Consider the following 27,366-nt stretch of genomic DNA (forward strand, 5'->3'; position numbering starts at 1 on the left):
ATTGGAACCATATGATCTTTAAAGGTCCCCTCCAACCCAAACCACTCCATGATTCTGTGACTTCAGAACTTTGCATTTCAACTGTTTTAATTAGTACACTCTAATAAATACATTTTGAGACAACTCTAGCACATTTTGGTTTCAAAACCAGAGGCTTAATGTAAACAGTTTACATAGCATTCTACAAACACAGAGATACCAATTATGTAGAATTATAAGGTGAATAACTAAATCAAGGATACGACCTGTAGAAAACATAATTTGCTTTATAAATATAGGAAGGATAGCTTTTAGAGTAACAGTGACATGCTAGTGATAATTATGAGTAACAGTGTGAACCTAGTGAGATCTAGAAAAGTAAACTGCCAATGCAGAGAGACAGTGCTATAAAAGCCCAGGGCACCAGCTTTCAGTGTGTAGGTTCACTGTGCTGACTCTCAGCTCTTAGAATTCCACAGGTACTTTACAGGAATTAGATTAATTGTTACAGCAGGGTGTTTTAGGCCACATGTTATTCTTTACATTGTGTGCCTGCTGCCCAGATGTAAAGGAACATGCAGATAAGTCATGTAATATGCAATATGTAACTGGGTAGATCTTGTGATAATATGTAAAAACACAAGAAATATTAAAAAAAATCAGCTAATAGATAAATCCCAAGGAAAAAGCAAAGTACTATAATTTGATTATCTTAAGATTAAGAAAGATAACCAATGTTCAAAGCTTTACTTGGAAAAATTTGAATTAGGTTATTTTACACCTGCTGGCATGAACATGCTTTTATTGATGAAGTTTTGGTGCATTTAGGCAAGATGAGTTGCAACTTTACAATCGGATTTTTAAAAATGAAATTAATAAAAAAATAATAGGGACAAAAAAAAGAGAGAGAAAAAAAAGACAAATCTAGTTGGCATTAGCTTCCAGAATGAGAAAATTAACTAATAAAAAAAAAAGTATGTTCTTTATGATGCAAAGGCTCAGTTTTGAAAACCTGGAGCATGCTCTCTTCTGTCCCTGAGACAAGCTGAAAAGAAATCATAAAATCTCTACTGGGCAAACTCTGTTTTGTTACTTCATGCTGTCACTGTTCTATTGAAGCTTTCTTTTCTTAAGTGTAGGGCGACTATATACTAACATTGCTTCGTGCTGCTGGAGTCTGTATAGCTTTTCAGCTTCTGTTTGAAGTATTATCTGATGTCCCTTTCCTCTCATCTCACTGATGTCATTTTACTACTATTCTCCTCAAAGAGACACTTGTCTCTTGATCACTCCTTTAGGCACATGTCAGAAAGAAGAGAAGGCCTGTGAAAAGTGACATGCTGGATATTTGCTTATATCCCTGCCACTGAAGAGCATGCTCTCAGAGTTACCTGAATCAGTTTTATTATCCAAAATGCTTTGCTCCACAGGTAAGTCACAGGTGTGGATATGTACCTGCATTTGTGCATGCATGTTTGCATATAACCAATTTAGGCTGGCAGATGAAACTGACCCACTTCTAGGCTAAAAACCCAGTTAAAAGCAGAAATAATCATTTGACTGGTAAAGTGTTAAAGCAGAAAGCTGCAGAAAGTCTTTTACATGCTAATCTGGAACACAGGCAGAATGTTTGCAGAAATACTTAGAACTGGGTCAAAAAAAGGGCCATTAAGCAAATAGAAGTGTTACTATGAGTTAATTATTGGAACAACAGATAAATAGGAAAAGGAAGGAACTTTATCCTAATAAAAAGCAAAGCACTAATAACTCTGACTTCAAGCAGATAGACACACTAATGCTTGCAATGCCCCACCAGTGCTCATCAGCTCTGACCTGCAAATGTCTTAACACTGAACCTCTGTTGAGGAGATACTGCCAGGAGAGTCAAGCTGAGTCACATTATGTTCCAGTCTTCTGAAAGTGAGTACACAGGAAGGAAGCAGAGATAAAGTGACCTAAATTAAAAGCTGAATTTGTGTTTTCTGAAGTGAAACCTCTGTGTGCTAATTTCTACATTTAACTTCAAAATCAACTGACTAAGGATACTCAGATATTACATGGATTAATTGAAAAGAATACTAAGTACCCTTTCCTATCAAGTATCACATCTGGAATAGTTTGGCACTTCTTGTGCAATATCTCAATTCATAAAAGCCAAAATAATTCACTCTTTCATGTAGGTATGTTGAAAGTTCTGAATTTAAAGTTAAGTTGTATTCTTAAATTTTAAACAATATTTAGTTCCTGAAATAAGTAGCTGCAGAAACAGAAACCTTAGCTAGCTCTCATGTAGATTTGTTACCTCTGGATAACTTGAAACATGAACAAAGTCTGGATAGTGCAGTTTAAGCAGTAGTCTGGATCCTGATTTTCAGATTCGCACTTTTTGTTGTTTTGTTTTTCTCATTCAAAAACCCCAACAACTCAGAACTCCCCAAACTCTGAGCCTCTTCTGGTCTGGTGCCAACTATTCAAGAGGGCTTCTCAGTGACTCGGCTGCACTGCTGATCAGCTCCTCAGTGAGCCTGGAAATCTTAGTGATGACACAGAACGTTGATGGCTCCATATGAAAGGTTGCTTTCTTTGGTATCTTTTTGACTGATGTGAAGCAAAATACCTCAGACACAGACCAAGATTTTTTCTTCCAGCTGGTGGCATGATATGTCAGATGTTTGACACACGCATGTCTTTACCTCATAATAATTTCTCTATTTTCTCTAAGTTCAAATATATGCACCCTTGAATACCTGTTCCGATCAAACAGATTCAAACAAGTGCTCATTTTAGGCTTTAGGAATAATAGCAGAAGTTAATGTCAAGTTTATGTCAAATTTAACATAACTATTCAACATCCTTGGCATTTGTGGTGCTGTGCAGGTAGATTGAAAAATATCGAGTGCTAAATGAATGCACAGTGAATGCAAGGAAAGCAGACAACTATAATCAGCTTCTCTGTATCACTGGGGGCAGTTTTAAGAAGGGCGAAATGCTTCACACACAACTTCATTCCCAAGGAATCTACAATTTTAAACCTTTGAAAGATCTACAGAAAGAGGTAAGTACAGCTTTCTTTTTATTGTGACAAACAGAAGGATTTATACTAAATCAGCTATTCCTCCTGACAAACTCAAAGACCAATGTTTTGAAGGCAATTTATTGAAACCCTCTTTTAAGAGCAAACACAGACAATGTTCTGATGCCTGATTTTGTTTAAGTCCTATTTATGAAACTCCTGGAGAGGAGAAATATTTTTATCAAATATTTAAAAACTGTGGGGTTAAGGAAATACCACCATATTTTTAATGCACTGAACATTGGAATCTAAACATTTTATATGAATGTATTTTAACTTGGGAAATATTATATTATCTCTCTTAGAATTCTAGACTACTATTACTTGTAACCTGCTTAGCCTTTTCTAATATCTCATGTTTTTTCTGCTTATGGATTAGAAGGTTAAGAATGCCAGCAAAAGGAATATTATGAGAACAGAAAGCAAAGTGTCCTGTGGTGCAAAACTTTATATGGGTTCTTATTTTTTACTGGACCATTTTTGAATTCAACAGTTATTCTTACATGAGTAGATCATCTGTGTGAATATTCAGTGACTAGACAGTACCATACATAGCACAGAAGTCAGTATTTTTTTCCAAAACAACATAAAGGTGCTACCTATATTTTTGCCCATCTTTGTTATATTTCAAAACTCATAGTAGATGAGTGATAATCAACACATCATCTTGCCCAATTTAAGCTTTCTTCCTCACCCTAAAATAATAATGATTAAAAATAAAGATAACTTGACAACAATTTCCCCTTTCTGAAGCAGGGGAATTAATTTCAGTTGTGATTGCACCACATGGGTAGCACTGAAACCAGGCCCTAATTCATATCAGGTTCTTTAGGTCGAGGCCAGCACCCCAACCTCTATCCAAAATGTAATCATCCATCAGAGAAAGGTCTGCAGCATTGTATGAAGTAGACCTTAGAAACTGGCCAGCTGTATTCTTGACTTTTTCTATTTCCCAGACAGTGCCAACATGTTATCTCATCACTTTGTACAGAGAAGAGAGAAAGGCATTACAAGTACACTGAACTGAATTCTTACAGCATTAAAGCAACTATTTTACTTCAGTACCTCACAGACCATATAGTGGATATTTCCTGCAAGAAAAACAACTACTAGGAGTAAAAACAGACTAGTCCAGATCCTACATTTATTCAATTCAATCTTCTCTTAAACGTTCATATGAAGGAAAGAAAATAGGTCTTAAAATGGAAACTTAGTCAATGCAGGACTAATTGTATAAGAGAAGGAATAAATCTCACTTTAAACACATTGTCTCTGGAAAATTAGCCTGAACAAAAGTGTGCATTTGTCCTTGAAATAAAACTGTAAGACTGCAAATCAAAGTAATGAGGAGACATCTTGCAAATATGAATTTTAAAGAAAATGTGCTCCTCAATAGAGAAATTATGTCAATGCCTAGAGGAGTAAAAGAGTAGTGACTGTATAATAAACCTCATTCTCACTTTAGCACTATTAGTACTGGAGCTGTAATTCAGTTAAGCTACAAGAACACCAGCAGAGAATGAGAGAGCAAATCTGCAAAAGATTTGTCATGGATGAACACGCCCAACAGTCACATTTAGTCTTTGAATGCTACCAAATATCAGAAGAGCTAGACTGGGAGATACACAAGAGCCATGCTGGAAACTTGATTATGCTTTGTACTGACATTTCATGTACCTTGGGACCTGTTTCTGGGCTCCTCCTAGAGCACTCCACTGGGCCACGCCTTATCCCAGTGTGCATAGCTGCAGGAAAGCTGTATGTTTCTTGCTTCTTGTAGCACCAGTAAATATATGAAAAGCAAAATAATTAAGATCAACAGACAGAAGGTAACAAAACTTAACGGGCAGTATTTCAAAGCTGTATGTGTGTGAATGTGCATTCACTTCCAAGAACATGTGCATCAACACTAAAGGTTTGTGTCTTTGATTTGACCAGTCCCAAGTATCTTCTGTTTATACTCATACTGTCTTTTACATCTTGTCTAGTTAGATAAGAATACAATTGTCCACCAAGTGTTCAAGTCTGTGAAAAAAGCCTGAATATTTGTTAGTTTTGAGAGTGTCTATCAGCTCTTAAAATGTCAGATCACTTTGATTACTTTGAGGCAAACACAGTTTTCCTAAGAAAAGGTGATTTTCTTTTCCTAAGAAAGGGCGAGTCTAGGTTGTACAACTCCTATCCAGACAAAAAACACCAAGCTTTTGTAATCCACTCATTGTTCAGTGACCCTACAAACAACCAATACACATAGTGTTACAAGAACCTGCATTTTCTTAAATTCATTGCAATAACTGTTGAGAGATAATGCCATTGTTTCAAGGAGAACAGCAATTCTCCAGATTTTGGAAAATAAATGATAACTCACTGACACAACTGAGGAAATGGAAGTCAATAGAATATAATTTTCTGACATAATAATTGGTTAGGGCAAGCACTGTTTTTCTAAAGCCTCCTATCCAATCTAGAATAACCACTTGAGGGCACCTCTTTATTGTAAGGTCATTTTAAAAGGCATCAGCTTTCAAAAGCAACTTAAGAGATTTTGGTGCTGAAAATATTCAAAGGAAAGACTGCCACCTACTGAATCTTTTTGTCCCTATTCCTCTAAGCCCCAAGAACATTACTCATCCTTTAAGCACTGGAAAGTACAATCTTTTCTTTGCTAAATTTATTCAACCAGTAAGATAATGTCAAAAGAAAAAGAAAAAAGATTTTTTTATCCTAATGAAACTTCTATAGTACTCAAATTTAAATATTGGACATGTGACCTTGGTTTTCAACCAGTTTCTCTTTCATGAGTTCTTTTTTAAAAAAAAACCCACTACTTCAGGGTGTAGATACATTATGTGCTAAATATATGTACCCTTAATTATTTGAAGCTAAAAAAGCCTTCCAAAACCATAGCACTTCGACAGTAACTTCAAAGACTACCTTACAAAAAATCCCATTTAGACTCTGTATTTGTTTTCCTGGTTTTCAAAATTAGGCCAGGGACATTTTATAAATAGTGGCTTGGCATATTCTTCATTTTACATTCTTAAAAAAACCCTTACAGTTCCAATAGAAATGATTAAATTATGGTTCCTTAGCAGTAAAGACAACAGCAAGATCATCAGAAGAAAAAACCACTAGACTGGCTTTTTCCACTACATAAATAGTGCTTATCAAAGGCAATTGAAAGTAAAAAATGCATTATATGCTTGTAAGGTGTTAGATAATGCTCCCAACCTAGAGATTACTGCTCATTTCTCAGGATTATACACTCAGTTATAGAAAATATCCAGGGCTGTTACTGGGTTGATTGAATACCAAAACTGGGGAAGTTTTTTATTTCAGTCTGTCAGCCCTCAGGTGGCTGTGCTGAAATGTTCAGTCCTCCATTAATTACATTTATCTAACATAAACCAAACAGCTATGAAATTGCTTGAAACTGGTTTACATTTAATTATATCACAATATTTTCATAGAAAAGACATGATTTATCACAATAAATTTTTAATGCAGGATCTTTGTTTCCACCCCGTGTTCTATCTCTGATATATCCGTATTTAAAGGAAGAAATGCTTCCTTACTGTCTAATCTGAACTGAAACATTACGAAGCTTTTCTTAGCATCTTTCGTTTCCACTAGTGCTTAGACAACTTGGATGAAATTAAATAATTTAAAGAACTGTTTTCAGTCAAAATGAATTAAAAAGCTTTTTTGTTACTCAGCTTTTCTCTAGTTTGCAGTCTAGACATTAATCAGAAGACCACAGAGTAGGCTTCATAGCTGAGGAATAACTAAGACTAGTTCTACTTTTTTGTTTCACCTTGTACTTGTATTTGTCATGATTGCATAGCTACTTCACTTAAGTACAGGCTGTATGACACAATGTCTAAACAGAAAAAAGATACCATCATTTTTTGTGGAAGTTACATCTCATTAATAGATCTGGTAAGACAATTTTCATTTTTGTCACTAGGAAAATGTTCTCTTCAAAATGTTAAATGGTGTCAAGGAAAGGGTAGACAGTATGCCCAAAGAAAGTAGTAAGCATGAATAAGTATGGAAGACCAGAGAGGACAATGCTCCACATAATTTCTAGAATCAGTAATGGTCTAGCAACATTTCTACTGGGACATTCATTGGAGAAGAGCTTTGTATTGTAATATCTAATCTAAGTCTAGAGTTGAATCCCAAACCTATTGCCTTTCTTTAGCAGGCTTCTAACAGGTTTTATATTGGTGGGGGTGGTGTAAGGAGGGAAAGGGAAGGGCTCTGACTGGCAACCTATCAGTCACCATGAAGGTCACTAGACTTTTCTGAACCTTTTCAAAAAGTTAGCCTATTAGTAGATATTACTTGTCATAACAATATAAGTCGCTTAACCTCAAAAGACTTATATTTCATAAATGTAAATTTAAATTTAGGTGTCTCCAAAATTTGGCATTGCAATATTGTAGATGATTTGTAGATAAAGGAATGTGTTTCCATTAATTGCTAGATCCAATACATCCTTCTACATACGTACACACACATGTCATCAATAACTGTGTCAACTCTGACAAAATGCCATAAAGGTAACATAAAACAGAAATAAGACCCTGGAAGAGACTCTATACACATATATATGTGATCAGCTCACGAATATTGTTCCAGTCTTATCATACTCTGCATCTAAGGGTGACTAAGCAAGGTACACACTGTATTGCAGCTGGCAAATGCTTTGTTCAGGAGGTTGGAGCTGGTGTCTGGAGACCGGCTGGTAAGAGCTGGAAGGTGTTAAGACTGGAAGGTGTTAGGAGCTGGAAATTATTTTTGCAGTGTATACTTGGAGAGGAGGTAATCACCTTTAGATGGTAGCATATCAAAAGGCAGAACCAAATAAAATAAAAAGCCCAGTCAACAAAAATAGTCAGTCAAGATTTATAGAGTCTCCCACTTGGCAACCTCCAGCCTAGCAGCGTCTGAATGACTGGTTTAAATGAACAGGTTCCTCATGAATGTTAGAAGATACTTTCTGAATCTTAAGCCTTGCATGCAGCAGGATAAGGTAAGAGGAAGATATTACTCTTAGGCTGCTCTTGGATTTAGGAATGACAATTAAGGTAAGATTTTAGACTTGAAATATGGATCCCATCCCTGCTTAAACTGGAGAACAGACTGAATTTACATGACTGTCCTGCCAGATTATTGGTTTAATCACCAAACTGTGGTGTATTCTGACCATTATTCTCTACAATACTCTCGTATTGTTTATAAACATACCATATATGACACACTGGGCCTGATAGATGAAATTTTTAGCCATGGTACATGTCTATAAGCCCAGAATTTCAGTTCTTGCATCAAGCAATACTTAAATGTTTAATCCAATGGAGATTAAATTTAAGAGGTACCACTAAGGAATTATTACTCAGAATAGCCTGCAATGCAGGAAAACATTTAGGATTCTAGTGATCAAGTTCAGCCACTTGCTTCATAGTACCTGCTCCTTTATCCATGCAGAATGGACATGAAATGTTAGTTCTATATGAATGCCTGAAGCACAGCATGAAGAAACTCATCATATACATTTCCTGAATGTTGGTGTCTAGGTGAGTCATGATCCCCTTAAGGGACATGCAACAGGAGCAAACTGAAACACAGGAGGTTCTTTCTCTCTGAACATCAGGAAACACTTTCATTCTGAGTGTGACTAAGCTCTGGCACAGGTTGCCCAGGGAGGCTGTGGCATCTAAAACCTTGGAGATACTCAAAAGCCATCTGGACATGGCTCCGGCTCACCCTGCTGCAGGTGCAGCAGTTGACATCCACCAGCCTCTTCCAAACTTAACATTCTGTGCTTCTGTGATTTCTTATTATCAAATTTGCTTTCTCTACAGTTGAGGTGAAGTGTCTATCTTGTGAATTTTGACACTGGGTTTCCATGGCAGGAACATAAGCTTCAAGATCATTTGTTTCTTCCAAACTATTGTGTTATTTTCAATTTATCACCACTAGGTTAATGTTTTGAAAAATCTTAGAAATATGCAATGTTGCAATAAGAAGTTTAATATGATGGTTATATACAGAGGTTTTAGTGTATTTATCCCAAAATGAATGACAAAGGAATCAGAAATATTTATTAGAAGTCAGTCTACACAACTGAAGTACAGATGAGGAAATGTAAAAGACCTCGATGGAGATGGGAAATGGAAATTTTACCTTCAATGATCCTTCCTGAGATGTAACATAAAACAAAGAACTATTAAACATACTCCAGTGATCAGAGAGACAATGTCTGCATTATATTTATCTATTCTCGGATCTGATGTGCTGAGTCCAGAAGAGATTTATGTTTGATGACAACAGCCAGTGCTAATGATGTCATACTGGAGTAATTTCTGTATTAAAAAGTACCTTAAAATTACAATGGGGACTTAAAATGAATTTTTTTAGCAAGACTACTGTAAGGAATGGAGGCACTATTGCTTTGGTCATCCCCTAGGCAGTGAAAGGGCATGGCACTCCCAGGGCCATGGAAGGCTGCTGCAGACCTGACTGTGATCCTTCCTCTACTTAGCTTTTCAGTCTTAGAAATCCTATCACATATCAGTTAACTGGCAAAAGCTGGAATTACCAAGGATTGGATGTAATTGTCTGCTGTTGTTTTCTGTCCCCCTCTCATTACAAGATACACAAATTATGTCTGAAACTTGAGGATGCATGATATGAGTGCAAGAGAGCGACAATGTTTCAATTGGTACTTGACTTACTGAAGTTTTCTTTCTTGCTTGCTTTTTGTTCTTTCTTTGCCTCCTTTTATTTATTTATTTATTTATTTATTTATTCCCTTCTGTCTGTACACTTTGATTACTTAAAAGATATGCAAAATGAAAGCCCTGAGCACTAAATGATGCATGAAAAAGAAATGAAAATATACTTGCCTTCTGTGTGGTGCTATGCAATCACTGCTCTGCTCTTAGTGTTCTTAGTACTCACACTACTTCATGTGTGTATCTGCAATATTAAGCTCAGATCCATGCAAAAAGAACATAAATGTAGTTTCTCCTCTCTCACAGGCAGCCAACCTCAGAGCTCACTCTGAAGTGCTCCAAGCAATGCAGCAGCGTCTAAGACCAAAATGCCTTCACTTTGGTGGGAATAAGTACATAAATCTGAGATCCTTCTACAGGTAAAGGCGGCAGTGACACTTCCTTCTTCCTGGTTGAACATTCTTGAAAGTACTTTTCATGCTCATATTTTGAATTTGGTTCCATTTCTAGCAAATCCTTGAAACATTCACACTCACTTCCAACTGAACAGTGATACAGATGAGTTGTTTGGCTAGTCTGCAAAAAGGGACCTTTCACATGTTCATCTCTTGTTGCATCCATCCATGACTGTCTGACCTGTTTGATGAGCATGAAGGAAAAAAAGACTAGGACTCTTTTTTCTTTTTTATTTTCTTGGAAATGCTATTAGCATACCAGCATTTACTAGTCTTGATTCTGACTGCAGTCAGAACTATATAATTATATGTTATTACAGCTCTAATGACTTCTAAAAATTCTCTAACAGATGTGGAAATCTGTATTTCTCCCTGTCTTCCTTAGTTTAATGGGATGGTGTTTCTTGTACTAAAATGGAATTTAATCCAGGATAGTAAGAATCTTAAGTAAATATTTAAAAGTTGATGTGTGGCACCACAAAAAATTTTCAATTGAATGAAAAAAGAAGAAAATATTATATCTTTATTTGAACAATAACTTTTCAATCCATGTGTTTGTTTGCTTCTTAGCATTCAGCAAAATACAGCCTATTTCTTAGAACATGTTCATTCTGTGCTTCTAACTTCAGCTTCAACCTGAAGTACAAAATACCAAAGGTTTTTTACATTTCTCATTTGCTAACTAGACCAGCAGAAGCAAAATGCATTAGTAATCTGGTGACATCCCCACACTCATTAGCAGGTCTGAAAGGCTTTGATAAACTTTTACAATGGGTTTCCCAAAGATGTAATAAACATGACCTTTAGAAATCCAACTGAATCTCAAATACGCAACACCCATTACAGGCATTTGATAAATTACAGTCAATTTGTAACAAGTACTTAGAGAAAGAAAATAGCATATGCGTGAGGGAAAACAATACACTTTGTTTGTAAACACAGAGAAAGCACAGAAATAACCTCTCTGGGGTGATATTCAGATAGTGTTATTTGTGTTCATACAGTGAGACATGAGGGATGATGGATTACAAAAAACGATAATCAGGTAATATATTATTGTCATGAGAGAAGAAAGTAGGGGAAGGGGTGTTGTTTTTTGGGTTTTTTTGCTGTTGTTGGTTTTCCCCAGAATTACCTCTTAAAATGAATGCTGAGAGTTCAGTACATTCATAAAGAACGTGTCTGTGTAACACAGACTGTATTTCTGAAGGTCTTGACAGGAATTTCTTTAAATACGCAATAGAGCATTCATTTCTGGAATTATAAGTACAATGAAAAATCCTTCTGGGAGAAAAAGAAAACAATGGTCCATAGTGCTCCTCTAGCTATGTGAAAATAAAAGCATCTGGTAGTATAATGAGTGTGTTGTTGACTCAGTGCAGTCGATCATCTCTGTTTCCACAAGCTCATGTACTCCAGTCAGTGGAAATCACTGCGGGAAGTACCTGGGGATGCAATGACAATTTGTCCACTCAAAATGTGTATTTTATTCAGTAAAAGGTAAATGTTATGATAAAATACTGGAACCTTGGCTAGCAAGATTGTCTAGAAGAAACTAAGGTTTTACGTAACTTTGAAAGTGGGAGTAATTGATATCATCACTACTATTCCTACTGATAGAAAGCAGAAGTTGAGCTCTGAAAGTTTTAAAAAATAAGTAAACAAATAAACGGAAAAGTAAAAGAATGAAGGACCTAACTCAGATGAATCACCTTTAACCCAAACCTTTGAACTCTGAACGGAAAGGTGTAGCCATGGGAAAAGATGAACATCCTTATCAGCTGAGATGTAGTTTACATTTTTCTTCTAATTTAGTGTAAATAGGTAATAGCTGCTTCTATTCACAACTTATAGATATATCTGGTCTGAAAAGTTATTTAAATATTGTGATATGACTATAATTTTCTTACCAATTATTTTCAGGTCAAAACCTCTTGGATTCAAACTAGAAATAAGGCTTTTTGAACTGCCAGCTATGCAAATACATTCCTGAACATGCAAGTCAGACTGCTCCTCTCCTCCTCATCTCTTCAATCTATTTTCTTTCCCTCCCTTACTATCTTCTGCAGTAACAGTACCTTATCCTGAAATTAATTTGAGGGGCCTAGAATGGAACCTTGTGGCTTTGCCTGAATTGTATCAAATCTTTAGTGCCAGCAGAAGTGACAAGTAGCCAAAATTATCTCAGAAAGTCATCAGAGGTGACACATATAAACACAAAGGTCAGGCCTGTTGAAGAAGATTCACTTTTCTGTAGTGTATAAGGAAGCAGAATCTGCTTTAGAGAAAGCTTGGAATAGATGACCTCCAGAACTCCCTTCCAACCCCAACCATTCTATGTTTCTTGGAACAAAAGATACAAAGGGCAAAAATTTAAACTAAACTAGGGTACATTTAGGTTGGATGCAAGGATGAAATTTTTTTACAATGAGAGTAGTGAGACATTGAGAGTTTCCCCAGAGAAATTGTGGATGCTCTATGACCTGCAGTGAGGTTGGGTGGGCTTTGGGCAACATATTCAGGTTAAAGATGTCCCTGCCTAGGAGGTTGGCCTAGACAATCTCAGAAGCTCCCTTACAAAACAAACCATTCTACAATTCTGTGATGAAGTGGAGTTTATAAGGATTTTACATTGCCCCAAATGTTGTCTCTACAAACACTATGTCTATACATTGATTTTTATATAATTTTAGTTTTACCATCTATCTAAATCCACATTTCCCCTCACATATATGCCAATGTTGATTCAGAATGCAAAAAAGCTAAGCATAAACTTTTCTGGATCCTAGCCATAACTCTTTTAGATGACTACATGAAAATAAGCCTTTCTGATAAAGGCTCTTTGATCAATAGAGGGGAAAAAAATGTTCTCCTTGCCAGCTCTCAAAGTGGAGTTTTTACCTACAGTTGTAATAAATGCTATTACATTTATAAGTTCAAGCCCTAATGGCTGTGAGGATGACAGCATGAGGATACTCTAAGGTGTTTACCAAGCTCTGGGGACCCTGTCCTTGGAGAGCTGCTATTCTGTACAGGAGTGTGTGGTCCACTGGCTCTTCTACACACACAACAGTCAGGTCTAAAACTTTTATAAAGCCTTACACCTTAAAGCAAACTATAGAAATTGTACTGACAACCTGCTGTGCCCGCATTAACAATCATATTTGCCCTGTGTAAAACATCAAGCAGGGCATTTTAATATGTTGAAACCAAAATGAGCTATAGTATGGCAGACAGGAAAATGTTAACATATGCCGAAATAGAAGTTTTATCTAGTGGAAGATAGTCCAATATTTGCAATTGTCATGTTCTGGCATACAAAGGTACATATTTTTCATAAGGGAAATAATTAGAAATCCCAAAATAAACAGCAAGCTGATTAAAAAATGGTGAGAGATGGAAACTAACAGCAAAAATCAACCACTATATGCACAAGATGTAAGCAAATAATAAAATCTGCATTATCTCCTAAAAAATCCATCTAGAAATGTTTGCATTTGGGGGAGGTTAATTCCCACCTTACCTAAGCATCTCTTGAAAGTCATGCTGTAACTGCTGATGCTTAGCATGGGGAAAAATATCTCAGTGTTTTGTACTATTTTGGTTTTGATGTGATCTGTATAACTGACAGCACTTGGAAAATCCACTTTTCTTTCTAAAATTCCTGAAACCTGGAGAAAAGTCTTATCTTACTTGTTTGGGGACAAACACATCCCTGCTATTACTTATACTATTTCTATAAATATATCCATCAGTACCTAGGAGTGCCAGCTTCATTTTTTGGCACTTTCTAAGAAGATGTGGGCAATCTTCTTTGACCCCAGAGCCTATTCAAAAATGTACATCATGGTAAAAGAGCAGGAGAAGAGATCTAATTCTGATAAACTACATGTCATATGTTCCAATTGAAGTACCACTATAGGGCATAGGTCACTAAAAAGAGATACTACTCCCTCGTTCCAAACCTTTGCAACACCAATTTCGTGATACTTTGGCTTGGTATATATGATTCCTTTACAGTAAAACAAACTCTAGCCTGTAATATTTCACTGAATCATTTAGATTGGAAAAGACTTTTAAGATCTATTGAGCCTGATTGTTAACTCAGCACTGCCAAGTCCATCACTAAATCATGTCCCTGAGTTTCACATCCAGACACCTCTTGAAAACACTCAAAGTGTCTCAACCACTTCCCTGGGCAACCTGTTTCAATGCTTGACAGCCCTTTCAGGGAAGAAGTATTTCCTATTATCCAACCTAAAGTTCACCTAGTGCAGTTTGAGGCCATTTCCTCTTGTCCTATCCCTTGATATGTGGGAGAAGAGACAACCCCTACCTCACTACAACCTCATTTCAGGTTAGAAAGAGGGTGTTAAGGGTGTAGAGGGTGTTAAGGTCCCTCGAGCCTCCCTTTCTCCAGGCTAAACCCCCCCAACTCCATCAGCTGCTCCTCATCAGACCTGTGCTCCAGACCCTTCCCCAGCTCTGCCCCTTCTCTGGACTCACTCCGGCCCTTTAATGCCTTTCTTGCAGTGAGAGGCCCAAAACTGAACACAGGATTTGATGTGCAACCTCAACAGTGCTGAGTACAAAGAGATGGTCCCTGCCCTGGTCCAACTGGCCACACTGTTTCAGGCCTTCTTGGCCCGCTGGGCAGCCTTCCAATCCATAATCAGTCAGCTGTTGACCAGCAGCCCCAGGCCATTTTTGACTGGGCAGCTTTTCAGCCACTCTTCCCCAAGCCTGGAATACTTCATGGGGTTGTGATCCAAGTGCAGGTCCAAGTACTGGACCTCAAACAATTGGCCTTGGCCCATCAATCCAGCCTGTGCAGATCCCTCTTTAGAGCCTTCCTGCCCTCGAGCAGATCAACACTCCTGCTGAGTGTGGGGTTGTCTGCAAACTGACTTGAGGGTGCTCTCAATCCCATTGTCCAGTTCATGGATGAAGATGTTAAACAAGACTGGCCCCAGTGTTGAGCCCTGGTGACCAGCTCCAGCTGGAGGTAACTCTATTCCCCACCCATCTCTGGGACCTGCCATCCAGCTATTTTCTTACCCATGGAACAGTGCAGACAACCAAGCCATGAGCAGCCAGGTTCTCCAGGAGAATGCGGTGGGAGACACTTCGAAATGCTAAAGTCCAGTCAGGCAATATCCACAGCCTTTTCCTCATTCACCAAGTGTCACCATATCATAGAAGGAGACCTGGTAAGTCATGAAGGACCTGCCTTTCATAAAGTTTCATAAGCTTCCCACTGGATGCTTTGAAAATTTAAACATAAATATCCAACTGTAGGAATAATAAAGAGATTTATCTTAACATCAATAATCATTAAGAAAATATTATGAGATAGCATACTTTAAAATTGTCTGTACAATACCTTGTAAAAGATACATGATTGCATGCCTTTTTAAGAAAGGTAAAGCTGAAGCCCCTTCTTGTCCATGAAACCCTGAATGTATTTTAAATCAGTCGCTAAATATTGATCAAATTTTACCTGCCTTGTAGATAAGGTAGGGTAAATATGCATATTCCTGGACAGCAAAAACTTGTAAGCAGCTTTACAATAAATTTGGAACCAATGAAGCATCATGGTTCATTATTATTTTAGTGCATGTTGCTAGAATTTTTCAGTTACAGCATAGATATCTTCACCTGTTTTGCTTTTTTTTTTGCTATAAATTTTCATTAAAAACTCAACTGTAAACATGCTGTAGAATAAAAATACTATGGGGGCATTTTTAAAGACCCATTCCATTTTCTTATTTGAAATTTTAAATGAGCATATTTGAATGCTTGAGCATCTCAATTAACTGTGTTTGATTTTTTAAAATATATTTTCCTATTTTCAAAAGTACCAATAATAAAACATTAGTATAAAAACATACATTAAAGCATCCTCTTTCTTCAAATATTACTATTTGTATTGTTAGTGCCTAAGGTGCACCATCATGACAGGATCTCTACGAACAGTTTGTCCTCATCCTCAGATACCTTTCAGTCTGAGCATTACCAATTTAGGCCTACACAAAAGAAACCTAACTTGCACTGAATTTCAATTAAGCTGTTTTGTGAACCCAGCCTACAATAAAAACAAACAAACAAACAAACTCTCTGCCATACTGTTGCACTAATGTAATGCTTGCAACCCAGTTAAATTACTGGGAGGAAGGAACAGCTATCCTTTTTGTTTCTTGTCTTTATATTTTTCTTTTACCATTGATGAAAGCTAAACAGAAGCTCACTGAATACAAAACCTGAATATTATACTCTTTCTGCATGAAAAAAAGGGAATTTCTCCTTTACTAAGTGCCATTAATTATCAAATATTATCAGCTACACCAGTAACATTTAAAGCACCTAGACTGGAGGTACTGTCTGTGAGTCCTGCCATTAAACCTCCTTTGAAGGCCTTGGGTGTTTGCAAAGATACCAGGCCTTGGCTCTATAACCACTTATCCATATGAATAACCTCAGTTACATGAGAAAACTTGATAAACTTGGCAGTATCATTAAAAACTCACAGAACTGGCTCTAAGCCAACACATGAAAGCCAAGCTGATATTCATATGTTAATAGTAATGATCCTCACTGTTTTCAAAGATGTAAATGAAAAGATGAACATATTTACCTAATGTATAAATAGATGCATGTAACAGACACTGTCTTTTGTTTTAATTAAAACTGTCTTTTCCAACATCATCTGTCATGCTACAAGCAAGCTTCAAGGATTCCTGGGGATGCTCCTGTATGGGTGGGAGGAGTGATCCTGGTCTCCTTCCAGCTCAGATCACAGCACTGTTTGCCCTTAGCCCTTCCTCTCTCACACTGTCAGGTGGAGTGAAGGAGGCACACACAGCATGGTCCTCACTTCTTCACCTCCTGTTTTGCTTTCCATTACCTTGTCTCACTGCCTCACTGTCTCTGGAAAGAGATACATCTATATTGAAAATGCAATAGCAAATAAAGGTATCTGTGTTACATCTATAAGACTTCTATGTATGGCAAACCATTGCAGCATAGAGATGATAAAACCAACAAGAACAACTAATTGCAGGTGTCCTTAAAGATATTTAATAACAGGATAATGGCAGCTATTTCAATGCACAGAGAAAAAAAAAATCATAGCAGATTAAATCAGGAAAATTGTACCTTTTTGAGGTCTGGAAACAAAATTTAAAATAAACTTTGTAGTTTTGCAGAACTTAAGTGTCCACTAATTTTCATATCTATCATTAAGGGAGATGTATTTCATTTCACATTAGCTAGACAAATAAAAATAAAACTTGTAAAATAATATATTTGAATCATTTTTGAGAGCATAAACAGACCACCTTATACCTAAAGAACTACTTCAGAAAGTCTTCTACAAGCTCTTTCAAATCTGAATACAGAAAAATATAATGTTCTCCAGGATCAGATACTGAAAGTCACTTGCTCTGTTTCATGATAGTAACAGGGAACCACCAAACATATCCTCATCCTTGATTAATCAAAATCAAAGCTAAACTGATTCTGTCAAATGGCTCACCCTAAGGCAGCAAAGTAAATAAAACAAGCTTAATCCAGTATACTAATTTACAGAGAAACATGATGATTTTTTTATAACTTATTTATATGTCCATCCAGCAAAAATGTTCTTCATCTGCTTAACTCTAACCAACATGAAGGCTCGAGTTAAGGCATTTAAGGACTTGAGCATGTGCTTCATTGCATGAATGCCAGAGCACTTGGCAACCTGTAGAATCATTCTTTCACATGTAAGAACAACAAAATCCCTTGTTCTACTCAACAGTTACAGCTAAAAATCAAAAAGAGTTAGCTAGGAATTATTAACCAATGCAGACTGGCTAAGTTCAGACTGTTACAGTGTTATCTTTTGTTTCAGGTCTGCCATGTGATTCATCACCTCCTTCTAGATTGTGAAATTGTGAAATACAATGAATATTAATCAACCTTCTTCAAGAGTGTTGATCAAATACAGATTTCTCTGAATGGCTATTAAATTGTTAAGCCCAGACTCATATTTTTCATTTGCAAACCAGACCAAAAAAACCTATTCATTAGAAGTATTTTGAATATTTTGTGTAATACTCAAATACATCTTCACTCTTACTCTACAAGACTTTCATGGGGTTAAATTTTGTTCCTTACTTTTGTATAAAATATTCTTTTAAAAAAATATTTCTTTTTAGTTACCATGAATTAGCATTCTTTAAGTCATTAAAATGGTTGTCATGGTTAAGATTCCTCTTTGGAAATACATCATACTGGGGATGTCAAGACTCTGACAGCACTAAGCAATATATCAAGACAATACAAAAAAGGTCAAGATTTTATGATACAGGTAAATTTATTTATTTTTGGCTAATGCAAATACAGTTTGGCTAATGCAAAATCTTCTTTAGAAACTAAACAAAAAGAAATACATGGAGAATCAACCTTGCAGATTTTTTATCTCCTGGAGCAATTCCATGTGGGTATAAATTTCACTTCCAGCAAGAGGCCATGGCATCTTAAACCCAGGCCTATCCACACAAGCTCCTGCCAGCTCCCTTCCCAGGCTGGGTACACCCCTTTCCTGCTGCACTGCAGGGGAATTCAGGCTGCTCGGTAGCAGGCAGGAGCAGCATCCACCCCCTGGATGCTGTTTATGTTTTGGAAGAGTTTTATAGTAGTTGCTTAGGAACTTGTTTAGTGAGACTAGAGGATGGCTGGAAAGCAATGAAAAACAGGCCGAAGAAATGAAGGGTAACTGAGCAGACCACAACAGGAGAATCGGATGCTCCCTGCACACTGGGAACGAGGTGCCAAGGAGCTACTCTGTACTCTGGGCTCAATAGCTTTTATTAAGGCAATAATAAAGTAAGCCTTGTTTGTCTATGCAGCTGGTGAAGTCTCCTCAAGTCGCCATCTTCCAGCTCCTAATCTAACATCTCTTCCCTTCAGTAAAGGAACGACCGTCAACTAACCTTCTTACGACAAAGAACAGTTTAGAGTTAAGTAGTGAACAGAATTTATGTCAATAAATGCATAAAGAAGCATTAAATTATAGTAACAGCATCTGGACTCTAATTTGCAAATATTGCAATTAAAATAACAGGGAAAAGTGCCATTTAAAAAAAAATGTAATGTTATATATGTTTACAGAAGAAAATGTAAAATTTAACACCTGCTTTGTGTTTTTACTATTAAGACACCATTTGCTATTAAGACAGCATTGACTATCAACTACTTCTTAAATTCTACAGACCAATTTAGAACTCCAAATTTAAATTTGGGTATGAAATGTATAATGCAATAAATGCAAACTCATTATTTAACAGCATACACATCTCCAAAATTTCTTAGGTCTTTGTAGGTTCTAGTAAATGGTGCTACTTTAAGAACAGCCAGAAACAAAAACAAGCAGATGCAATTTTGCTAGTAACATATTAACTGCAACTATCATAGTTCAGTTGGACAGAATTTACAGCTGCGAAAATTGGTTGTCTTTGTAGTGCCATTACTCCAATGTTGCAGGTCAAATCCAACAAACAGCTGTTCAATATCTGAGGATTCTACTAAATAATGCAATACTACACAAACAATGGGATATGTACTGAACCAGCCTCAGAGGAAAGCAGAACATGGGAAAACAATTACTTTTAATCTTGTTATGGATTAAAGGGCTGTATTATATAATGCATCTTTACAAAACCTGGCAAAATAGTGCTATGAAATGTGTAAATCTCCTCTTCCTATTTTCTTGGGGCTTTTTCTTTCTTTTCTTCTTGAACCAAAGTGTCATTTCAGCTGTTTTAATACTATTTGCAAAACTGGGTCAAATCCTAAACCAAATTCTGCTTAAGAAAATTTGGTTGTCAGATTTACAGACCATCCCAAGAAGCAGAAACCCACTTTAACCCAGAAGGGCAGGATGGGGAGGCTGGAACATGCATGCCCACAGTTGATGTTCCTGTTTTAACAGGAGCAATGGCAGCTCTAGAAAAAAAAACTTCAGGCTAAGCAGTTAAAAAAGATTAGCCCACATGGCAGTACTTCTCTGAAATTTTATTTAATTTGTTGAAGAGGGGTTTACAGGATTAAATGAATGGTAAAACACTTAGTAATTATTACTCGTTTTCATTTTTACTAGGAAGCTAATTTCTTCCATAAAGGTAAAGGTGCTTCTTCACTCAATTCACTTTATTTTACTGGTCCTTCATGCATTTACCAGCATCCACATAAATTGCCTTCACTTATTCTGGTATCATATCATTGGCCTTTTCCCCCTTTTTTTAACAGCAACAACTAAAAATAACCCCAAAAAAACCAAAAAAATAAACCAAACCACTTCCTATTATCAGGTCCTGGTGAAGAGAATGAAACAATAATTAGATCAAATCATGAGGCATGTAAGCCCCAATTTCTACACTGTGTAGTAGATTGCACTTCAGAATAGGTTTTATCTTGCCCTTGGAAGCAGCTCCAGGCTGCTTGGAGGTTCAGCCTGGGGCTTCAGTGCACACATGCCTGATGGGGATCCAAACCCTCCTGCCACAGAGGGGAATGGAGCTGCCAACAGTGCTCTGTTCTACAGGGCCACCTGTTTCACATCATACTAAAGCTGCCCTGGAAACTGAACTGACATGTGGAAGTGGGAACAACCACAGGATGTCCTTCGAGACTCTGCTACTGCATCAAACCAAAGTGCTAAGGCAGACAGAGCCCACTGCAACTCATGTAATTGAGAACTTTCTCTGACATTCAGCTTAATTGCCATTCAACCCAGAGCAACATTCACTCTGACCCAGCTGTACGGGGTTTAAGGGGCAAGGTTTTGGTAATGGGGGGATACAGGGTGGCTTCCCTGATAAGCTGCCAGAAGTTTCACCCTTGTCTGACAGAGCCAAAGCCAGCTGGCTACAAGACAGACAGACCCACTGCTGGCAAAGACCAATCCAATCAGTGAGAGCAGCAGCACCCTATGGGATAACATATTTAAGAAAAGGAAAAAATATGCTGTGCAACAACAGCCAAAGAGAGGAATGAGAAGGTGAGAGGACCAGCCCTGCAGGCACCAAGGCCAGCAAAGAAGGGGGAGGAGGTGCTCCAGGTGCTGGAGCAGTGATTTCCCTGCAGCCTGTGGGAAGAACGTGGTAAGGCAGCTGTGCCCCTGCAGCCCATGGAGGTCCATGCTGGAGCAGAGATCCACCTGCAGCCCACAGAGGGACCCCCCCACACTGGAGCAGGTGGATGCCCCAGGGACACTGAGACCCTGTGGGAAGCCCATGCTGGAGCAGGCTCCTGGCAGGACCTGTGGACCCATGGAGAGAAAGGCCCACACTGGAGCAGTCTCTACCTGAAGAAATGCACCCCTTGGAACAAACCAATAGTGGAGCAGTTTGTGAAGAACTGCAGCCCATGGGAAGGACTCACATTGGAAAAGCTTGTTGAGGACTGCCTCTTGTGAGAGGCAGCCCATACTGGAATAGGGTAAGAGTTTGAGCAGGAAGGACCAGCAGTGACAATGTGTGATGAACTGACCGCAGCTCCCATTCCCTGTCCCCTTGTGCCACTGGAAGGAAGGAGGCAGAGAAATCAGGTATGAAGTTAAGCCCAGAAAGAAGAGAGGGGTGAGGGGAAGGTGTTTTCTAAGATTTGGTTTTATTCGTCGACATCCTACTCTGATTCACCTGGAAATAAATTCAGTTAATTTCCCCAAGTTGAGTCTGTTTTGCCCACAACAGTAACTGGGGAGTGATCTCTCCCTGTCCTTATCTCTCAAGCCATGTGCCTTTCATTTTATTTTCTCTTCCCTGTCCAGCTCAGGAGGGGAGTGACAGAACAGCTTTGGTATCAAGCCAAGGCAAACCCACCCACCCAGCACAAAAACAGATGATTTGGGGTTTTTTGTTGGGTTTCTTCAGTTGTTCTTCAGAGTGCTCTGCTCTTTGTTTTTATGAATTTTGGAGAAATTTCTGAGAGAAAAGTGCATGAATTCTCTTTAGAATCTCATGTACAGAGAACACCATACTACATCAAAAATATACCATTTCACTTTTTTTTGTATACAATAGTGGTTTAAACTCTACTTCATGGAGCAATATAAATCCTCTCTTTTTTGGAAACTGGAAAAGAAATATTGTGAAATTACTACTTGGGGAAACATACTAATTTCCTGTGCTCTATGTGCAGTTTGTTTCCTCTAGTGATACAGAAATGTGCATTCTGTTTACCTTGAAAATACTCAAAATTATGTGCAAATGTTGTGATTACAATAACTTCGCATTTATTAACTTCACTAATGCACAATACTAATTTCTGCAGTGCAAAGTAAAATCCAACCAAAATAAAATTTGGCAAACATCTATTTCTTTCCTGTCATTTTTCTTCAGGTAGTGTCTGGGGAGATTCATTTGATGTGGGTGTATTACTACAAGCAAGTGCCAAACAGTTTTACCTAAGGGGCTGGGGAGAAGATGTAAGCCTAAAAAATCAGCAGCCTTGCTCTTCTGGAAATACTGTTCACCTCTGGCTAGTTCCTCCACACTTCTGCAACTGCCTTAAAGCAATCCTTCCTCCTCCTGCTGCTTCCTTGGGCAATTACTACATCTTGTGCCAGGATGAATACACATCTGCCTACCTGATTAAATATACTTGGGATTAGTAAGAAGAGCAATTTTTGCTACATGCCCAGTTGTGAGACAGAAGGGCCTGTGAAGGTGCTCCCCACCTAGATATGTCTCATTTGGCTCTCCTTTTTCTGATGTAGCTAGTAACATTGTTTCTGGACTGCTTTTTCCTATCTGTCCTTTCCCATCTTACACATTAATGAAGAAATATTATACCATTTTTATGCAACATGGGACTTGTTCCCTATATTACAGCTTTAGTAATTTCTTCTTTTAAACTTCTTAATTTACCTTAATAAAGAATTTTATGCCCGTACTCTCACCGTTGCACCATATATATACTAGGACACCCTTAATGCCCTTGATTTCTCCTGCTCTCTTTCTGTGGCACATCATAATTTCTGGGGCTTTTTTTATTCTAATTAATTATAGGATGTTGGGAGTTATTAGCTTGGAACTTCTGGCATGTAAGTGGTGTGGGGCTGGTGCTCTGAAGTAATTTTTAAACTGACTGTATATTACATTTTTGCAGTTATCCAGACTACCCAGCTGCACCAGTACTAAAGGAAACAAAGCCAGGAGCAAAGCTCAAATGCTGGATCTGCAGCCATTCCCACTGCTCCCATGCCAGTGCTCTCCCTAGCATATCATGGTTTGGGGTGGGAGGGGGGGACTGAAGTGGTCCATGGATCTGCTGTATTCACCACTGGCATGGCTGCTTCTCCAGATGGTTTCTGGCATCTTAATCCTACAATTTAAAATTATCTGGTGCCCCCTCCTAGCCTCACTCCTGTGCTTAAAGGCCATTCTGAAATGCTAAGTGCCTAACGTAACTGGATTTTTTAACACTGGTTATGCAAATGAGATTATACAATCATGGCTGGGGGTTCATAATGTAGTTTTATTCTTGTGTCTGACAGATGTCACCATCATTGATGATCCTATTTCACACTGGCTATACTGTAATTTTACATCCTCAGTAAAGCTTAATTGCATGTAAGTTGAAGTGTTTTTTCACAAGAATTTGGTATATGATGAGGCCATAACACTGAGGAACCACAAACAAACTATTTAGGACATTAAACACAGAGTTTGCCACAGTTGCTCTACAAAGGTTACTCTACATTACTCCTAGCTAAACTTAGCCAAATCCTAGGGGTTTAATACTTAAAATTATGTTGATATTACACTTTACCATCACTTGACTTTCCCAGAATCCCTTTTTTTTTGGAAGCTAGTACTCCTCTTATGCCTTAGGTTTTAACTTTCATATTTTTCAAATCCTGTACTGCCTAGTGTGTAACTCTGAAGTTTCTTGTAGCCTGTTAATTTCTGCTCTCTCATGCCAGGTAGACATAACAAAGCTTCTCCAGGTCTGCTCTCCAAGGACACTCAGACCATCCTAGGCCCAAAAGCCTCTAAAGGGGGGGAAAGCTTGGGGAAATTACATCATTAACTGAAGCTTTAATTGGAGAATTAACCCTGATATGCAAATGAACCAAACATATAAAAGTGTGAAGAACTCCTGACTTGGGGTCCATCTTGGGGTCCATTTTGACAGTAGCTTCTGGCTCCCCAGGGGGTACCTTTGAAGGCCCTTCAAATAAATACCAAACTTTATACCCTTATTCTTGTCTAGTCTGTTTTTTAGGTGGCCACATCAGGCATCAGTGCCAAGTGGATTGTTCTTTCTTGACTTTTTAATAATGGAGTATCTGAGTATTGCATCTCTAAACATATGCCATGTGAAGTTTCTGTAGGTCTGAAATTAAAAAAAAAAAAAAATTCTTAGCTGCATTTCTGACTTGCATTAAAATGCCAGATTTTCTGGCATGGTTTTAGAGCTGAGAGGAGGGGATTTTTAAATAGTATCTGATAACTATAGGAACCAATGAGAAATACAGCATCTTATTATGGGAAGATAACGTATATTCAATGAGGTCTGAGCTTCACACATACCACTGTTTCTGGTGATCCAGTGAATGTACTCAGATTCCACGAGCAAGAATGACCTGTTCAATCTTACATACCTATATGTTAGTAGCTACCATGACATCCTGCATGATACATGCTATGAAATAGCACTGAAATATTCTATCCTTCTGGTACCATGATGAATTTTTAAACCAGCTTATGAACAATTAATTCCAGTCCCCACTTTGCCAGAAGAACTGTTAAGGACACTTAAAGAGCTGAGAGGGCAATACTTTTGGCTACTGTTCAGATTCCAGGCAGATTCTCAGCACTAAATACACACTTTAGTTAAAATGGTAAAGTGTCACAGGCTGGCTGGGACAGCCACAGACTGACAATAAAGCACAGCCATCAGAAAACCTGCATGGAATAAGTACAATAGCTTAAGTAAAAAATCAGAATGACATATTACTGAAAAGCTGCAAATTTAGCATCTGCACTTGAAGACAGGTGTGTGGGAGAGCTACTGCAAATGACATTAGCAAGACCTCCTCTAGCATAATGTAGAGGCTTCTGGTCAGTATTCTCCAAAAGATGAACTCAGATCACAAGTGCAAAGGCAGCTGTTAGAGCACATAAGGGGAACAGAAGTCTAATAGAATACTTTAGCTTGTTTATTGTGATAAATATCAGAGAAGTTAGGATTTCTTCCTGTATACCACCAGGGAACAGACATGAGTCAGAGGAAAAGTCATGTCAATTAAGGGCACTGAATCTGAGCTGTCCAGTAACTATTTTGGCCTTGAAAGCAGAAACCAGATTAGAAGGACAAGCCTAAAAGAAAACTGTTTTGAGAGAGTAGGGGCTGCATAACAATACGGCCCTATCCTTTATTCCTAAGAATGGTTGCATATCTTAAAAACTGGAGTATATCCTGAGTAACAAATGATAAACAGTTGGAAATTAAAGTTTATGAATCATTGTAAAATAAAACTTTAAAAATAAATACAAAGACAACTTGTTTCAGGAATCACTCATCTGCTGAACAATTTTACTGTATTTGGGTTAAACTTAATGTGGCACCAGGAACATGTATCTATAAATTCATGTGGTGTTTAGTATTATGTACCAACAGTGTCCTGTCTTACATGGAAATAACTAGACAGAAATAAAGAAATTAAATATATCTCATATGTGATTTATGTTAATTCATGCTAGAAATAGAAAACTGTATGTTTTAAAAAAGGATCTAACAGGAAAACTTTAAAAAGAGGCTTGGAATAGCTGCCTTCTTACTCAGCTTTACTGTGCAAACACCCATCATTCAGAAGACATCTTTCTACAAATTTCTTCTGGCGACTCCTGTCTAGTCTGGGGATGGCTACTGGAGGACAATTTATAGGTCAATGCATTTTTCAGAAGCAGACATCATGATCTACAAGTAATACTCACAATTCAATTAATTATTTCTGACTGATAAAGGTAATAATGATGATATACTCAATTTAGATTGTCATAAGGTGTTTCATTTCGTACCATGTGACCTGATTATGAAGGAAGTAAAATGACACAAACTCTACATTAAAAATTAAAAATCCTTCAAATTAAAACTTGCTTATTAATATGAGGTCAAAAGTCCAAATTCAAACTAAGAGCCCAAATATTTTAAATACTCTGAATACTGTGTAATATAAAATCATGCTCAACTCCTCATTAGTGATAGTTTAGTTTTCTATTTTCTAAACTGAGATTTCAGTGATGGGGGAGTGATTTATGGTACAGAATTCAGGTTTTTGCAAAAATTTATTCTCCTATAGCTAAAATCAACTTACAGAACCACCGTGATTTTGAACAAGTTAATTGTTTTGATAGTTCAATGAAAACTGGGCTGTTTTCTTCTTAAGTGACATCTGTAGGTGGCCTGGCATCACAGAAGCTTTGTGCTCTTTCTACAGACAGACAATTTGTGACAATTGGCTACTACGAAATTAAGCCTGAGGTGGCTTTCTATAGCCGTCCTCAATCATTCAAGCAGACTAAAAATACAATGAACTCCATTCTCTGTTCCTTCAAATCTGTTCTCCACTGTGATGCCTACAAAAAATTGAGAAGGAAGCAGTAGCTGATGGCTACTGTCAAGAGTGTTGCCAATGTGGTTTTGTTATTACCTCATGCTCTCCAGCTGCCCCAATCCAATTTCTCTCTCTTGTAAGCTCTATGGCATGGGTTCTGAGCATGCACAACACAGAGGGAAATGGAAACCAGGCAGTTATGGGCAATCTTGTAATAGAAAGGAATCAAAGTAATTCCTCCACCAACATTAAAATCCTTGTTCCTATCCAAACCCAAACCACAATGTTTGCTTCCTACCACAGCAGACACTATTTCCAATTCAGACAGAGCAAGGTAAAAGAATTTCTTCCACAATTTAATCACAAAAGTTTTTTAAGGGTATAGGCAGATGCACATTTTGTCTGTACAAAGACATTTTATGGAGCTATGTATGGAGTGGAAAATAAAAAATCTGCTCTGGAAGAAGTCCAGCTTGGCCTCTAAAAGCACTAACACCTTTAATTGAAACC

The 27,366-nt window shown here is 37.6% G+C and overlaps 1 protein-coding gene and 1 long non-coding RNA gene across 2 annotated transcripts in view; one reads left to right on the forward strand and one right to left on the reverse strand.

The window, feature by feature from the left end:
• IL1RAPL1 (interleukin 1 receptor accessory protein like 1) overlaps positions 1-27,366 on the reverse strand; it is a 694,687-nt gene that overhangs the window by 652,305 nt on the left and 15,016 nt on the right. The window lies entirely within an intron of this gene.
• On the forward strand, positions 2,287-18,259 carry LOC108445243. Its single transcript, XR_001860017.1, has 3 exons — positions 2,287-3,034; positions 10,102-10,214; positions 12,174-18,259. It is a non-coding gene; the product is annotated as an uncharacterized LOC108445243 (long non-coding RNA).

The sequence above is a fragment of the Corvus brachyrhynchos genome, unplaced genomic scaffold (genome assembly GCF_000691975.1).
Source record: "Corvus brachyrhynchos isolate BGI_N302 unplaced genomic scaffold, ASM69197v1 scaffold11, whole genome shotgun sequence".
NCBI lineage: Eukaryota > Metazoa > Chordata > Aves > Passeriformes > Corvidae > Corvus > Corvus brachyrhynchos.